At 49.1% G+C, this 15,807-nt stretch overlaps 1 pseudogene; it reads right to left on the reverse strand.

Moving 5' to 3' along the window:
* Positions 1–10,336: 10,336 nt before the first annotated feature.
* Positions 10,337–15,304, reverse strand: LOC144579130 (transcription factor NF-E4-like; annotated as a pseudogene).
* Between the last annotated feature and the right edge of the window lie 503 nt (positions 15,305–15,807).

Here is a 15,807-nt window from a genome sequence, read left to right on the forward strand (position 1 = left end):
TTTAGGGCACACAAGAGGAAGAACAGATGAAAATGGCTGCTTTACACTTTTTTGTAAAGCAGTGCCACTTATCCCTCACTTTGCTCTTTCTGTCAGCCAGATTCCCTTTCAGGATCTGACTAGCTTCCCTCTCCTTCCTGCCCCCTTCTTCCAGTGTGACTTTGCTGTGAAGCTGTCAGGTAAGGTGAAGGAAGGTTGGCGTGGCTTTGATGACACTGGTAGCTTTTGTTTATTTATCTTCTTTTTACTTCCCTTCATGTGCGTGGCTCTGGGCAGGCTCCCCTGGCTTGTCTGACGTTGAGGTCTGTGTCTGTTCATCCCCACGTCTTTCTTGTGATTTTCCTCCTGGTCGAAAGCTTTGCAAACCCCTCACTTTCTGTCCCATTAATCTTCCAATAGCTAGAGGTTATACCCGGGGCTATAAACATTGGTTGCTGAGAAATTCTGATACTGCCTGGTCCCAGAGATTTAATACATACATTTGACATTTTAACTCCATACCTCCTAGGTTTGGTCACTATTTAGTGCCACAGAGTGCCCATGTCAGGTTGTCAGAGAAGCAGGGCCCTGTCCCTAGTGCTCCTCTTGTTGGGTTCATTGACTGTCATCTTTGGCTCCCCAGGGACTCGCTAACCGACAGTCTTCAAAGAATTCCATTAATTCTGTTATTCTAGACATTTAATTAGTCTGCAAAAACACACACTATTAGGTGCCAGAGCCTCAGAGGTAAATCATGCTTAGGGTCATTTTCAGGGTGTCTCAATCTCTTAGGGTTGATAGACCATATGGCTAGCAAATGGCCTCGTTTTTGAGGAATCCTGCAGTTATCCTTCACCTGTTCTGATCTGGGAGCTCCATGTGACTGATGGGGTTTGGTGGCTTTAGAGCAAGATGCCCTGAGTGGGGGTGGGGGTGGGGGTGGAGGGAAGCCTGGCTGTAGCTGCTGTTCTGGGAACCCATATCACGCCTTGGTGGTAGCAAGTCAGGCCCTGCAGCGTGGAGGGCAGCAGCAGCTGACTCTGGCTCTCATGATGTGAACAAGAGCAGTGGGGGTAGCCCAGCACCTTCTCAGGTAGAAGGGGAGTGGGATGATCACTTGCAGTCCCCTCTGTCACCAGCTGCTGTCACTTGTATAAGCTGGAATCAGGCATCCCGACCTTTGTGTGGCTCCACAGTGTCCAGGTGTGGCACTGCTGCAGGATGTGTTGGGATGGGCAGGTGGGGCCCAGGTGCTGCTTGCTCAGGGTCCTGAGGCCGCGGGAGCTGACTTCCCCTGGGGCTGCTGCAAAACGTGAATCAGGCGGGGCCTGACGAATGGCCAGAAAGAACATTCTTTAGGTCATTTTTTTCCCCTTGAGTTCTGACATAGCCCTCCTGGGACATCCTGCCTTCTCTTGTTCTGACCTTGACCATGACATAGATTTGTCATGGTCACATGGCTGTACCTCAGGGCCAAAGCACAGGTCTCCACACTGCCTAACATGTACTAGCCAGATAGGAATCTTTGCTAACTCCAAATACCACATTCTAGGCTAACCCAGGCTGTGGGAAATGGTGTTGCCTCCCAGTCAGCAGAGAAGGTTGTAGGAAGAAGCAGAAGCCCATGGCCTACTCTAGGGCCTTGGAAGGGCTGTAAAGTAAAGCAGATAGAATTAGGGACCTGGGTTTTCCAAGACAGAGGAGGAGAGGCTGAGGCTGTGTGGGTGTACCTAGTGCCTGCATGAAGGGCTAAGGACGAAATGGGTACAGAAATTGGGGTGGTTTCTGAGGGCATCTTGCCAGGTAGAGAGCTCAAGTCCAGCTATACCAGGCTTACGCTTCAGTTGTGAGAGTGGAGCCCTGAGCTCAAGCATGAAGGTGGTGTGGTTGCTGAGCTCAGCCTGGGTCCCTCTCCTTAAGAAGGCCTGGCACCAGTTCCGGAAGTGCCTCCCCTGGGGAAGGTCAGACGCTCCAGAATCAGTTCATACCTGGCAGGCTCTAAGCCCATTTTCCCCTCCTGCCTGCCCCCTGCTTAGGCCACAAATCCTCCACGTTATACAGCAGATTAATTTGGAAATTGAGTTGCAGCTGAATGAGTTGATGTCAACTTCAAAGTTCAGTGGTGTTTGATTAGAGCTGTCTAGAGACTAGACTTGCTCCCAGGAAATGATTCTGACCGAATAATTAAAGTGCATAAAGGTTAGATTTGTGTTTCTGGCCAAATCTGTGTTGCATTCAGCATCTCCAAAACATGAATTCCATTAACCTTTCATGAACCAGCATTAAATTACTTTCAATTAGTTGTCATTCTAATTAAAGTTGAGTTACACAGAGGAGCCTTTGTTTATACTTGGTCACCGTTCCCTTTCCTCCTCTGGAACTAAGTCCTCTTGAGCAAATGGTTATTTGGAAAGCTGTTTTATAACTTTATGTCCTCCCACCCATCACTCTTGAGTCAGGACCTGTTCCTGAAGCCGAAGGGAGTAGGCACCCATTGCAGCAGGAAGCTGGGGAGCATTGCTGGCTAAATTGAAGCACGTGACTCGCAATAAGCAACCCCATGGCTGTGGGAGAGCAAGGTAAGGAGTGATTGAGGTGGCCCACCCAGGCCAGGCAAGCTCAGGCAGGCCTTGTGGTGCTGAATGAGGCATGGTCTGCCCAGGTGGGACTTGTGCAGGCGGAGAAGTGTGGTGCCCTCTGGGACACCATGACCTAGCCTATTTTGAGCCTTTATGCCTTGGGTGTGGGTGGCCTTGCTCCTGCCAAGGGATAGATCCAAGTCCTCATCAGGGCCTATCTGTAGCCTTAGTCTCCTAAGAGCCAGCATTCTGAGTTCCTCTCTAGTGGCCACAGCAGGAGGGCTTGAGGGAGGACAGAGATAAACAACCACTGTGTCCCCCTGCAAGGCTCACCCATAACTTGTCATTCAGCGTATTTTTTCTGTTTGTTTTCTCCATTGATTATGGATGTGACATGTTATAACCAAGACAGAATCTCTAAGCCAGTGCGGGATTCCACAGGATGGGGCACTTCAGGCCCCTCAAACCCAGGATGCCAGAGGTGAGCTCACTTTGTTTGGCTGCAGGTCTGAACAGAAGTCAGAGGCACCGACCACTTGTCTCACAGTTGCCATCAGTAGCCCTTCAAGCACAAATCATTTCTTCTGCAGTGTGCTGCGTAGTAGAGACATTGAAAAAGATGACCCTGCTCCCAGCCTCTTGCGTTCCCAGACTGATGAGCACTGCCAGAGTGCAGCAGAGTGGCCCAATGACAGGGCCAGGCCCTGGGAAGGCCGAAGGAGGAGTGGCAGGGAAGCTCCTACAAGCTGTTTAACTCGCACCTCACATGAATAGGTGGTTTCCACCAGAGGACATGGAGAAGGCACGCACCGAGGTGTGAGGGCATCTTGGGTGTGCCTGGGGGGCAAGGGAGAAGAGAGGAAAGGCAGGATCCAGGGTGAGAGCAAGAGGCTCAGGCCTCACAGAGCACCTTCCTAGAGCTGAGCCTGAGAGCTGGACTCTGGCTGGAGAGCAGGGCATGTGTGTGTTGGGGATCCAGTGGGGATTTTTTTGTTTGGTTTGGTTCTTCTGAACCCATAGTGGCAGTGTGGAGGACAGAATGGAGACGGAAAAAGACTCACAACAATTGCTAAGTGTTGTTATGAGAGCTGATGGGAGCCTGGGAGTGACAGCCGAGGGCACAAGAGGATGGAATGGATCCCAGGGGCACGAGGAGGGCGGAGTGAACCCAGTGTGACAACTGCCCATCCCAGGAGATGGGGGGAGGCCTCAGGGGTGCCCCCAGGATGGTGCATCTTGGCTTCTGGGTGAGCGTGGAGTGTAGTACGGAGCCTGGGCTTAAACAAGGCAGGGCATTTCTTTAGAGAATGTGGGTCCTCTAGGTGAGGAATCCCCATAGACATTGGGTCTGGGGAGAAGGTGAGGGATCTGGACTGGAGTCAAAACTCGAAACTGAATATACAGATGTCTGCGGAAACCAGGGGTGTCTGCGACATTGTGCAAAGGGTTATGTGAGATGAGGAAATAGAATGGGAAATAACCAAGACTTAACAAGGTGAGCAAAGAGGAATAGAGTGGTAGTGTATGAACAGAGGAATGGGGACATGACAGAGAACACACTTCGGGCTCCATTCATATAAAAGCCAAAACCAAACCAAAGTAATTGGTGGCGATAGGAGGTCAGAATAGAGGCCGCCCTGTGGGAGTCTGACAGGAGCGGTCACAGGCTGACTTCCAAATGCTGGCAGCGTTTCGGGTCTTCCTCCGGGGCTGGCTGTTAGGGTGTATACATGTGCACAATGCACTGAGATTTGTGTACTTGATTGTAAGAGTAAATTTTAAAAGTGTTAAGAAAGGAGGAAAGCAAGGAAGGAGGGAGGGATAAGGGGAGGGAGAAAGGGCAGGAGGGAAGAAAGTGCAAGGCTCTATTATCGGTTCCAACCCTGAGAGTGTGTCAGCAAACAACCTGAGGTGTGTAGAGCAATGCTGTTTTTAATGAGCACGTGGGTGCAGATGGGCTGAGGCCTAAAGTGGCCCCAAGTGAGGATGGGCAGGGATTTTAGTTTCCTATAAACAAGAAGTGTCCCAGTCTGATGTAACTGCTATGTGGTACCCAGACTGCCTCTCTATCTTCAGGGGGTACGTGTCTTCGGGCCAGCTCTTCTGGCTTCTGCTATCTTGCTGACGCACACTGGTGGCGCAAGTGGCCTTGCATCTTGGGACCTGGCCTGAGAAGGGAAGAGTTATGCATCCCCCTAAGCTTTGAGGCCCGTCTATTTGGTTATAGAAAAAGGGAAAAGGTATGACTTTCTCAATAACTACTTCAGGCATGACGGGGTGGCGTGGGCACCTTGGAAAAAAGGAAAAGAAAAACAATTTTTAGGGTATTCTTGAAAGATGAGTTGGTACCCATCATGTGGTTATAGCAGGAGCATTGTCTGGATTGTCTGGCGATTAACTGTAGTTTCAACAAGAGTTTTAATGGCTTTTATTAAAGGATAACAGGGGAGAAGCCTGTGATGAAGATTACTGTCCCTGCCAGCGTTTTAAATCTCCTAAATTAGGTAACCGCCCTCCTAGGTTTGTTGGGTTCCATCCCTTCCAGGTTTGGACTGGTACGTGGTCTACTTTTCTGATGGTTGAAGTGATTTCTAGAACTGCTTTTCTGTTGTCTGTCTAGGTTAAGACAACAATTGAAGATATTAAACTTACCTGCTTCTGCTAATAAGTAGTCTAGCGCTAGCCTGTTTGATAAATTGACACGCGCATTTGGCTTTGTTGTTGTGCGAGCATTTCCAGGGCTGAGGCAGTTTAGTTTGTGATTATCTCTAGAACAGCCTGTAGTCTAATTATTCTGTTACCGTAAGCCAGCCTCAGCCCAAGTGGCAGGACCAGAATATTCGATGATCGGTTGCAGAAGCCACTCCTCCTCTTGACATCTTCGGATTCCTCCTATTTTTAAGGATCATTTTTCTCTGTTTAGGTTATCATACACAGGGACTCTGAGGATGTTGCCTGACTGCTTTGGAAGTAAAAAGAATCCAGGTACCTGCCTAGGAAGCAGGTACCTTGCCAGTGATGAGGTAGCCATGAGTAAGCCTGAGTTCCACATACCCAGAAGAATCCAGGGGCAATCCATTGTAGGCTGATGTCCATAGGATTGTCCCACAGTGCACTTAGGCATGAGTACATAGCATAAGGGTTGTGGTGTTTGTATAGTACCAGGCCTCTTGACGAGACACAATTGAGGTAGCTTAAGTTAGAAGGGGACCAGGCTCCATGGGCAACTTTGGCCATTCTGCAATGGAAGCCTTGAGTGTTAGGGTTTGGTGACAGGGGCTTTCACCTACGGTACGATGGGTTGTATTAGTCCACTTGCAGGAAATGCATACTGTCCCCCTTACTGGATTTGCAAGCGTCCAGGACTGCGGTCATTCCTGAGGAGTGAAAGTGAGGCTGGAGTCTTGGGATGCTAGTAAGTAAGGGGGAATGTCTATCCCATACATGGCCACTGTTCACCCATACGAGCTCCCTCGCATACCCAGCAATTGGAAATGTTCATGGTAAGCACAATGCGTTCTTCTAGATCTACAAACAGGTTTTTTCCTGGCTTGGGAAGGGATACGTTTGCTTGTAGTTTTGTATAAAGGAATGGAAATACTACGGGTGATTTTGGGGGGAGTTGTTGGTTTTGACTTTTGCTTTGGCTATATTCTGTTCTCTCTCTGTCTTCAAGCACTTGAGTATTTACTCATTGTCCAATTTTGGTGAAGCAAAGCCAGTGCTTACCTTTGGGACGTACAGCCTCATTATGACTGCCAGATACTCTTAGATTTTTTTACTTTATAATAACTTTTCCCTGATTCAAGACATTCCTTGACTAAGGTTCCATAACAGGATTTTTCTACATGAAGATGGTAAGTAAAAGATTGTTGCATTTTTCCTCCATAATGGAAAGACTGATTAACATGGCAGCTCAGAGGGGCTGCTGTGGACAGCAGGGCAGCTACTGACAGTATTAGGATGGTGGTGAAGGATGTTCCTGTATTAAGAATTTTGGTTGGAAGTGAGGCATAGCAAGTGGTTGCGTAGATAGCCGGTCATTTCTGGAAGCAGGTGATTAGTCTTCCTCATGTTTAGGTCTTTCTAGGGGGTTTGGTCCTTTAGAAAATTTTTGATTAGGCCAGATGCAGTGGCTCATGCTTGTAATCCCAGAACTTGGGGAGGCTGAGGTGGGCAGATCACGAGGTTAGAGATCGAGACCATCCTGGCCAACATGGTGAAACCCCATCTCTACTAAAAAATACAAACATTAGCTGGGTGTGGTGGCGCTTGCCTATAGTCCCAGCTACTTGGGAGACTGAAGCAGGAGAATCACTTGAGCCTGGGAGGTGGAGGTTGCTGTGAGCTGAGATCGCATTACTGCACTCCAGCCCAGCAACAGAGCGAGACTCTGTCAGAAACAAAAACAAAAACGTTTTTGGTTAATTTAAGCTTGGTAGGAGAAATTGGCCTGGATGAGCACTTAGCTGTTGATGTTCTAGAGGAAGAAGTAGCCTTTGGGGTGAGCTTGACCCTGGTGCGATGGATCCAGTGGGGGAGTCTTTGGACTCACCCCAGTTGGCATGCTGAGTGTCACAGTGTAGGGGCCCATCCACTTCGGTTGTAGCTTTTTATGAGGGTTGGGTTGGCAGATAAACACGTCTGTGCCTGCAAGACAGTTATGGTGAGAGGACAAGGAGGTGTCGATGGGGAGAGGCATGGCCTCAGTTGTTGCTTCGTGGACAAAAGACCTTGTCTGGATTAAGGAGGAGATAATTCCTCAGTGGCTCAGAGTCTGGTAAGGGTGGAGGCCCTAAGGCAAAAGTTTGGCCATACATAATTTCCAAGGGACTATAAAAAGAGGGTGCTTTTGGTGTGGTGCGGAGTCTCATGAGGGCAAAGGGGAGATTTCTTGTTCATGGCTGGCAGTTTTCTAGAGCCAGCTTGGTGACTTGGGCTTTAAGGACAGAAGTTGACTTTTTCAACTTTGTCTGAAGATTGAGGCCTATAGGGTGTGTGGAGAACTCATTTGATTCCTAAAGATGTAGAGACGCCTTGGGTAATTTGGCTGATAAAGGCGGGCCCATTATTGGACTAGATGGATGTTGGGAGTTCAAAATGGGGAATTATATGCATGTTGAGAGTTTGCTTGACAATATTTGCACCTTCTGAAGTTGGTGGGAATGCTTCTACCTACCTGGAGAAAGTGCAGTCAAAGACTAGAAGACAGAGGAGCCATTTATTGGGTGGCATGTGAGTGAAGTCTGCTTGCCAGTCCTGCCCGGGTACCTGGCCTTGGTGGGTAGGAAGAGGTGGTGGCTGGAGGGAGCCCTGGGGTGACATGGAGCGGCAGATAGAGCAGGACTGGGTAATCCAAACATGCCTGGAAAGGTGAGGACAAGTGAGGATAGGGCAGAGAAGTTGCAAGAGAGGTTTGTAACCCACCTGGAAAGAGCTGTGGAGGCTTTGGAGGATAGGGATTGTTTGAGAGCAGGGAAAAATGGAGCACCCTTCCTTGACCTACCATGGTCCCTGCTTTTGACGGTTTTGGGCTTCAAGTCCTCCTTTTCTTCTAAGGAGTAAAGAGGAGAGAACGAGGACAGGGACAGAAGCTGGCTGTGCACAGGTTGTAGGGCTATGTGTTTGGCAACCTGATCTGCTAGAGCATTTCCAGCCTTTGTAGGATTGCCTGGGGCTTGGTGGCTCCCACAATGAATGGTGGCAACTTTCTGCAGGAGTCTGGCAGCTTGAGGGAGTTTGCTGATGAGGGAGCCATTTATGACATGAGTGTTTTTTGCAGTTAGGAAAGCCTGTTCTTTCCAGATGGATGAGTGTGAGTGCATGATGTGGAATGCATAATGAGAATCTGAATATATGTTAATTTGTTGTCCGGCTGCTAGAGTGAGAGTGATGAGCTCATATTTTTGGGAGGTGGTGCCTAGGGCGAGTGGATTGGCTTCAATAGTGTGTGTAGGGGGTGACACTGTAGCATAGCCAGCATGTCGGCATCCTTGATGTAGGTAGGAGCTGCCATTTACAAACAAGTAAAGGAGGCATCTGGACAGGGTTGGTCTGTTAAGATTTGGAAAGGGTATAAGAAAGGTTTAAACGGTGTCTACATAGAAGTGTGCAGCATCTTGGGAGGTAGTAGCTTCAGGTAAGGGTGTGGCCAGATTTAGATGGGAGCTGGTTAGCATTGAGGAGTTCTATGCTCCAACACAGTTGGAGGAGCCATGGAGCAGAGATGAGACTTAATACACTGCAGAGAGCTAGCGTATCTTTGATGTTATGGGTTGAATAAACTGTTAGGTTGGCATGAAGAGATAGTTTTAGGCTTTCAAGAGTGAGGACAGAGGCTGTCACCAATGGTTGGAGGCAGGCAGGTCATCTGAGAACTGTGGCTTCAAGCTGTTCAGAGAGGCAACAACCTGGAGGGTGGGTCCCTTAGACTGGGTTAGAATACCCAGTGCAACTCCACCTTCATCAGTATAGAAGGAGAAAGGTTTGGTGAGGTCTGGGAGAGTGAGGACAGGGGCTGAGGTGAGAGCCTTTTGGAGTAGACGGAAAGGTTAGGTAATAGGCTGTATAGGGTTTACAGGCTCATGGAGAGGCCTTTAGCAGCATAATATAATGGTTTGGCAAGTAGAGTGAAGGAGGGAGTACAGAGCCTAAAGTATCCCACTAGTCCTAGAAAAGAGAGAATTTCTTGCTTAGTTTGAAGAGGCAGGAGGGACTGGAGCAGGGATATGTGGTCGGCTGTGAGCCCCCGGGTGTGTGGAGTAAGGGCAAGGCCTAGGTAGGTGACTGAAGAGGTGCATATTTGTTCCTTTTTAGGGGAGACGCAATACCCCCATTCTGCCAGGAAGTTTAAAAGAGTGATAGTATGGGCATTGCAGTCTTTTTGAGAAGGGCTACACAGGAGTAGATAATATATTGAAGGAGAGTGGACAGTTTTAGGGATACGGTACAGAGGTCACGAGCAAGGGCCTGTCCAAAAAGGTAGGGGCTGTCTCTGAAATCTTGAGGTAGTGTAGTACACACCAGGTGAGCTGGTATCAAAGGTGTGTGCTGGGGTCTTCCCCTGTGAAGGCCAAGAGGTTTTGAGAATCAGGTTGTAAAGTAATTGTGAAAAAAGCATCCTTTACATCAAGGACAGAAAAATGGGTGGTATTAGAGGGAATTGTAGAAAGCAGAGTGTATGGATTAGGAACTACTGGACATACTGGGAGTACAGCTTAGTTCATAAGCCTGAGGTCCTGGACTGATAAGTTCCATCTGACTTTTTAACAGGTAGAATTTGTGTGTTAAAAAGAGGAGTTTGTTGGGTGGAGTAGGTGACTGGTGAGGAGGTAAGAAATGATAGGTTTTAGGTCTACAAGAGCTGCTTGGGGGTTGGATACTGCTTCTGTGATAGGAACTCGGTGGGGTTTTTAAGGGTAATGCAGACGGGGATGTGGTGTTTTGTGACTGAGGGTGTGAAAGTATCCCAAACAGCAGGGTTAACTACAGATGGGGGATAGGAAAGGTTGCATGTTTTAGGGTGGGAGGTTGGAGGAGTAGAAGAAAGTTAGAAGCACCGGAGGGGCTTGGGTGGATGTGTTGTTACTGTGGGGAGTGTGGAAGTGGACAGTGGTGTGGAGTTTTGAAAGGATGTCTCTGGCTAGGAACTGAGTTGGGCATGAGGGCAGGGCCAAGAAGGAGTGAGTGAAGAAAAAGATGTGCCGGGAGCAGAAGAGTAGACGGGTGGCGTGGGGTTTGGAGACTTGTCCATCAATTCCCAAAACAGACTTGGGTGGACTGGGTGAGTCCTGAAAGATTAGGTAAAGCAGAGTAGGTTGCGCCTGTGTCCGTTAAAAAGCATCCTGGCTTACCTGCCACCATTACGGTTACCCTTGGCTTGGATGAAGAGATGGTAGTTGGTGGGGTGTCCGTTACAGGGCACGGTCAGTCTTCAGTAGTGAGACTGATGAGATCTGAGCTGGGGTTTTGGCTAGTTCAGGAAGGGATGGGTGCAGTCCTTGCAGGGGCCACTCACAATCCAACTTTCAGTGTGGTCCTCTACAGATGGGGCATGGCCCGGTAGGCTTACCTGGGTTTGGGCATTGTCTGGCCCAGGGGCCTTCCTTGCCACACTTGAAACAGGTACCAGGTAGAGGTGGATTACTAGGAGGCCTCCATGTGGAGCTGTGGCCCTGTGGGCCTGCAGGGCTCCTGATGGCGGTGGCTAGCATTTGAAACTCTGCCTGTTTTTGCCCTTTACTTTCCTCATCACGACTGTTAAAGACTTTGAAGAATAAATTAAGAAGGTCTCGTTGTGGGGTTTGAAGGCTGTCATCAAGCTTCTGAAGCTTGTGCTGGATATTGGGGGTGGATAGGGAGATGAACTGAAGGTTTAAGATAGTGGTTCCTTCTGGGCTGGCTGGGTCTAGGTTGGTATAGTTTCTCATGGCTTCAGTTAAACGAGAGAGAAAAAGGGCTGGGTTTTCATTGGGACCTTGGGTGATTTCTGAGTTTTTCATAGTTGACTGCTTTATGGGCACCTTTTTTGAGTCCTGTGAGGAGACACACAATCATGTGGTCTTGATGGTGGCATCCGGGGACTCTGTCTTGATCCCAGTTGGGGTCCTGGTTAGGGACTGCCTCTATGTCAGTAGGCTGTGCAGGAGCCTGGTGGTGAATTGTATCAGCATGTGCCTGAAATAGGGTCCAGATACGACAGTTCCGGTCTTGTGGGGTGAGGGTGGAAGAGAGGATAACGTAGAGGTCATGCCAAGTTAGTTCATAAGACTGGGTAAGGTATCGAAACTCTAAGAGGTAGGGTCTTCTGGAAATGAACCGAGTGTTTTGTTAATTTGAGAGAGATCAGAGAGGGACAAGGGAACATGAACTCTTACAACACCTTTGGGAGTGCTACTTCCCAAAGGGGGGACTCTAGCACAGGCGCTGAATTAGGGGTGGGGCATGGGCCAAAGATGGCGCCTGAATGAGTATGGGTGGGAGAAAAGAACCTGGAAGTGGTTCCTGCTGAGGGTTCGAAGGGGGAAGAGGGGTTGAGTTAAAAGGCAGTAGAGGATAAATAGGGGCATAAGGTGGCAGGATGGATTTACAGGCCTTAGGAGAGGGCAGTGGGTGCAGGCAGTGCTGGAATTGTCCTGAGAAGAGGATGGTGCAGGAAAAGAAGTGGATACTTTTGGAGGTGGTGCTGGCTGGGAAGATGGTGGCTGGGAAGGTGGTGGCAGAGAAGACAGAGTAGGCTTGGAGGTTAGAAAAGGCGGTTGAGAGGGAGAGGTAGGGGCTGGGAGGGTCTGTTGGATCCAATGAGGAAAAAGAGGTAGGGTCAGGAGGAGAAAGGCGATCTGGGAGGCGAGAATGGAGGAGGAGGAGGATTTGAACAGGCGGGCAAGAATTGCAGCGGTCAGGTTGTGAACTGAGTGCCAAAAAGGCCTGGACATAAGTAATTTCTCCCCATTTTCCAGTCACGAGCAATAATTGCTTAAGTCAGTTAAAATTATAAAGTTGAATGTTCCATTTGCAGGCCATTTGGACCCATTATCCAGTTCGTTCTGTGGCCAGACAGAATTGCAAAAAAAAAAAGAGAAGGCACTTAGGGTGGATATCTTGCCTGAGGCCTGAGGTTTGCAGGTTTTTTTATGAGCAGGCTAGAGGGCTGTCTTTTGGAATGGTGGACTGAGAATTTTCCATAACAGAGGGTAGGCTCAGGAGAGCAGGAAAAGGACACCACCCTGGATGGCAGCAGAGAGATAATAAAAGGAGCCGTCGTCACCGCTGCCTTTTTTGTTCCTGGAACAGGATCACATGGCTTAGAGGTGTCCCCCTAAGACCAGATGATCAGTAAGTGATTGGCACTCGCTGGAGCCTTCTTGGATCAGCATTGGATTTTGGACCAGAGAAACCAAGAGAAGCTGTAGGCGAGATCAGTGGCTGATGGGAATGCACAGAGAGGCGACTGAGGCTGAGGAGCTTCCTTCGTCCAGCTGTGGCCTGCTTTCCTGGGTGGAGGGGTAGGTATATGGGGACTCAGACTGGAGCCCCTCCTGGGTTTCGGCACCAGATGCAAGGCTCTATTATCAGTTTGAACCCTGAGACTGCACCAACGACACAAGGTGGTCTGGAGCGACACACTGTTTTAATGAGCACCTGGGTGAGGTGGGCTGAGGCCTAAAATGGCATCAGCCCCAAGTGAGGACAGGCAGTGATCTAATAGTCTCCTGTAAACAGGAAATGTCCTGATGTAACTGCTGCATGGTACCTGGATGGCCTCTCTCTCCATCTTGAGTGGGTACATGTCTTCCAGTGTCTGCTGTCTTGCTGATGCTCACTGCTGGTGCAAGTGGTCTTGTGCCTTGGGACAGGGCCTGAGAAGGGAGGAGTTATTCATCCCCCAAGGCTTTGAGGCCCTGGAAAGAATCTTTCAGAAAGAAACCTGGAGGAGAGGTGACAGGAGAGGAGGGGGTTTGACAGAAGGATGACAGCCAGTGTCACTCACTCGCCTGGAGCTGAAGCCACTGCGTGGGCTTTGTAGAGGCAGGAGTAATGCCTGCGGCCTTGGAGACTGCCCCACAGTCCTCTCAGGTTCACCACTAGTGTGTGTCCCTCACGCTTCAAGTGAGTGACGTGGAACGGACCCTAGCGTTGAATCAGGACATGGAAGCCCAAGAGCCCCTGGGGGGATCCTGTGCCTGAGAAACCCCTGAGCTCCTGGTGGTGCCAGCGGCCACATCTGCGGTTTCCTGAGTGCCCTCCCTGGCACATCCTTGTGTTTAAACTTGATAATGTTTAATTAAAAAAATGTAATTAACGACTGTAATTTGATTAAAAAAAAAAACTTCCATTTTAATGTGAGAGTTTCCCATAGGAACCACTTCAGCTTTGGCATGGCTTTATTAACGGAGCCATCTGCAGGCTTTCCTCACATCTGTCGCGTTGCCTGTGGCCTCCAGTACAAACACTGGTGATTGTGATACAGGCTCCAGCCAGTGATAGAGGGGACAGCCTTCCTGGCACTCTGATGCAGGGACAGCTAATCTCTCTTTCTCTTAAGAGCTGAGCTTGCCGGGATGTCTCTTCCCCTTTGGACTGGGTGCTGTTGGTGGGCAGCGCCTTTATCTTTTTTTCCTTTCTAGACCTGGGAGATGGTACCTCTGTGGCACAGATAGCACCTCCACTCCCTGGAAAATGCTTTCAAGGGAATCAAGTAATTCTCCTCCGAGAGTGAAAATTGTTCTCTCGGGCCTTCTCTACTAGTGATGAGAGCCTGGCTTTCAGATTCCTCACTGGCCCCAGGACAGGCTGACCGCTGGGTGGAGATGGAGTTAGATTACACCAAGGCTCCAGGGTCTTGGTGAGGGCTGAGTCCTACCCAGGGGCTTCTTGGCTCCACTCAGATTAATCATCTCTGTGGAAATGTCCAAGCCTGACAAACATTTCTACTAATGATTCCGGTGAGGAGCTGTTCATGGCAGCACACTGCAGGCCACATGAACACAGATCTTGCCGACAAAGTTGGGGGCTGTCGCTCTTGGAGGGAGCCTGGTCACCTCATCTCAGTTTGGCAGCAGCCTCCGGAGGGCTCTGCTAAAGAAAGTGAAATTCTACCCTTCCTTTCCATTTGATTAATTCTGAATAAGGGAAGCTGATTTAGCCCAGACACCCGAGGAAAGGCAGAGGCTGGATGGCTTCAGGAGAGAGCATCTGAAGAGGAGTGAGGACTGAAGACACATCAACCAGAAGCAAAATGAGGAGGGAGAAGGGACGTCCTTGCCCCCTGCAGCCAGGGGAGAAACACCGAAAGGTTGTCTCCGCCTTGCTTGTGTGCCAGGAACATGGGGAGTCTTAGGGTTATGGATCAACTAACCTAACACATGGGAGGCGCGGGCCAGAAGGTGAATTGTCGGTGCTTCCCAGCTGTCTCTTGTCTCTGATGCTGAATTTCACAGTCAGACCCCAGACTGATACCCTCCCTTGCCTGGGCATCCCTCATGGCCACGCCAAACTGGCTCTCCCACAGGGACCCATGATGGCAAAGTGGGAGCTTGAAAGGCAGCGGGCACCACGCGTCCCATGGTCGGTAGCACCTCCTCTGACCTGTCGGTGGAGCACTGCAGGTGCACAGGAGTAGAGAGTTTCAAAAGGCTTCGTGGTAGTGATGCTTATTTTCTTCTCCATATTCCCTTCAAAAGCATAAAAAGAAGGTAAATTTCTCTGTCATTATGTAAATTTTTTTTTTTTTGAGACGAAGTCTTGCTCTGTTGCCAGGCTGGAGTGCAGTGGCGCAATTTCGGCTCACTGCAGCCTCTGCCTCCTGGGTTCAAGTGATTCTTCTGCCTCATCCTCTTGAGTAGCTGGGACCACAGGTGCATGCCACTACTACACTCAGCTAATTTTTATATTTTTAGTCGAGACGGAGTTTCACCATGTTGGCCGGGATTGTCTTGATTTCTTGACTTCGTGATTTACCCACCTAAGCTTTCCAAAGTGCTGGGATTACAGGTGTGAGCCACCACACCCAGTCTATTATGTAAACTTTTTATTTTGCTGCTTCACAGGAAGTAGCAAAAATAGTAGAGTCCCATGAACCCTTCCCTCCACTTACCCTGGTGGTGACATCTTACATAACTATAATAAGACTGGGAAATTGACATTGGAACGACACAGTAATCCAGACCACAGGCCTCCTCGGTTTTCAGCAGTTCTGTGTGCACTCTATGGAATTCAACCCCACATGTAGACTCATGCACCGCCATGCTAATCAGCGCATAGACTGTCACCACAGAGGAATCCTCTGGTGCCACCCCTTTGTAGTCGTATCCCCTCCCTTCCAGCCCTGTCCCCTGAGGTCACTAGTCTGTTCTGTCTCTATGGTTTCGTCATTTGAAAAATGGTGTATCAGTGGGAGTGTGGTTTGTCAACGTTTGAGATTGGCTGTTTTTCACTATTGCCAATGCCCATGAGCACCATGTGCCTGTGTCCACAGCCCTTTTTATTGCTCAGTAGTATTCCACTGTGTGGCTTCCACATCACTTTTGTTTCTCTGTGAAGATTCCAGAAGCAGCAACATCACTTTCTAAATGCTGAGATTCAGCCTTTTGGAGTGTTGATTCTAGAATTTAAGCAATGGGTGGATGGTTTCAGTAGATGACCAATCCAAGATTCCTTAGGAATGGTTTACTTTGTATGTTTTCCATTATACATTATAGCAACTAGTTACAATTTTCTAATTTTGAGGGAAACTGACTTTGCTCTACAC

This window comes from Callithrix jacchus, chromosome 14 (genome assembly GCF_049354715.1).
Source record: "Callithrix jacchus isolate 240 chromosome 14, calJac240_pri, whole genome shotgun sequence".
Taxonomy (NCBI): domain Eukaryota; kingdom Metazoa; phylum Chordata; class Mammalia; order Primates; family Cebidae; genus Callithrix; species Callithrix jacchus.